This window comes from Macaca nemestrina, chromosome 5 (assembly GCF_043159975.1).
Source record: "Macaca nemestrina isolate mMacNem1 chromosome 5, mMacNem.hap1, whole genome shotgun sequence".
NCBI classification, from domain to species: Eukaryota; Metazoa; Chordata; class Mammalia; order Primates; family Cercopithecidae; genus Macaca; species Macaca nemestrina.
The window spans coordinates 131,343,869-131,345,433 of NC_092129.1; the positions used below are offsets into that span (position 1 = coordinate 131,343,869).

The window sequence follows — 1,565 nt, forward strand, 5'->3', positions numbered from 1 at the left end:
ACCAATTTATTTATTAATGACTTTTTTCAACTATAAACATTATCAGATTCTCACCTGCCTAAAAAGATTTCTATCATTAAAAATAGAACAGAATATTAATTTGTTGTTTTTAATAGCACAAATTGGGAAATAATCATTGCATTTGATTAAATTACTTCTTCATTAACCAATGTACATGTTATTTCTGTCAGGGGTCTGGGACTGTGACAAATTTTGATAATAGAGTGATAACAAAAAACAGCATGGTCCTACTCTTACAGACCTTAAAGGTAACGAGGTACCCTTGGAAATGCCAGCCTTTCCAAAATAGTCCCTCTCATTCATATAGGAAATGACAGTGAATGAAGGGCTTGATGCTATGCAGATCCAAGTCCACCACCAAGGCAACTATCAAGGTGTTCTTAAAAAAGAATACTCGAGAGTTCTATATTAACGACATGAAAAATGACTTGTTTCCTCCATAATGTCTACCTTTGATTAGCCTAAAACATTTTTGGTATGGTTAAGAGTATGCATCTTTGTCAATCGAAGACATTCCTCTCTGATAATATCAATAGAGAGTTACCATATGGATGAGTTTTATGGGAAGGCAGTTTACTCCTACTGGGAACTGGGCTCTAAGATCTGTCTATGACATCTGTTTCAGAGCTCACCCAAACTAGCCGGGCGAGGTGGTGGGCGCCTGTAGTCCCAGCTACTCGGGAGGCTGAGGCAGGAGAATGGCGTGAACCCACGAGGCGGAGCTTGCAGTGAGCTGAGATCTGGCCACTGCACTCCAGCCTGGGCGACAGAGCGAGACTCCGTCTCAAAAAAAAAAAAAAAAAAAAAAAAAAAATTCCCTCTCCAGTTCATCATTAGTTTGCCCCTGTCCATGATCCTTTTTTTTTTTTTTTTTTTTTTTTTAATCTTTTTTTCTCCCTTCCTCAGATCCTCGGTTCCATCATGGGTTCTCAGTGGCCCAGACAGGTGGCACTAACACGAAGTCATCAGAGGACCATGATCCTTTAAGCTCTTAATGATCAAGCCACAGCCGGAACAAAGGAGAAATATTCTTTATATGCCCTAATTGTATCCCCATTTTTCTTATTTTCTTAGTATATGGAAGAATTTGACTTACGATTTCAGAGGATAAGCAGTGTTCCTCTGATAAGCAGTGTTCCTCTGTTTGTTACCAATAGTTCGTATGCTTGATTCCCCACCAAAGGCAAAAACTGTGGCTTTCAGTCTTCTGGGTGTTTTCAGTCAAGTGCAAGTGAAAGGCACAGTTGGCACTCAGGGCATCTGTTGAGTGAATAAGAGAATGAATGGTAAAAATAAATAAATAAATGAATGTAAAGTAAGATGTGAAATAATTTTAATTTTATTCTCAAGAAAGCTGATTCTCATTGAAGTATCACTGTACATTTGATCCCTTTATTCCTTATTTTGACCCCAATTTAGCAATCTACAAGCTGGATAAACTTGAGCATGTTATTTAACTTCACTAATTTTTTTTGTTTCCTCATCCTTAAAATGGGAATAAAAATCCTTACTTCTCAGGGTAATGCAACTCAATGAATGAGAAG

General features: G+C 37.8%; 1 non-coding gene across 1 annotated transcript; it reads right to left on the reverse strand.

The window, feature by feature from the left end:
• Nucleotides 1–919: 919 nt before the first annotated feature.
• On the reverse strand, nucleotides 920–995 carry LOC112428228 (small nucleolar RNA SNORD66). Its single transcript, XR_003020180.1, has one exon. It is a non-coding gene; the product is annotated as a small nucleolar RNA SNORD66 (small nucleolar RNA).
• Nucleotides 996–1,565: the final 570 nt, after the last annotated feature.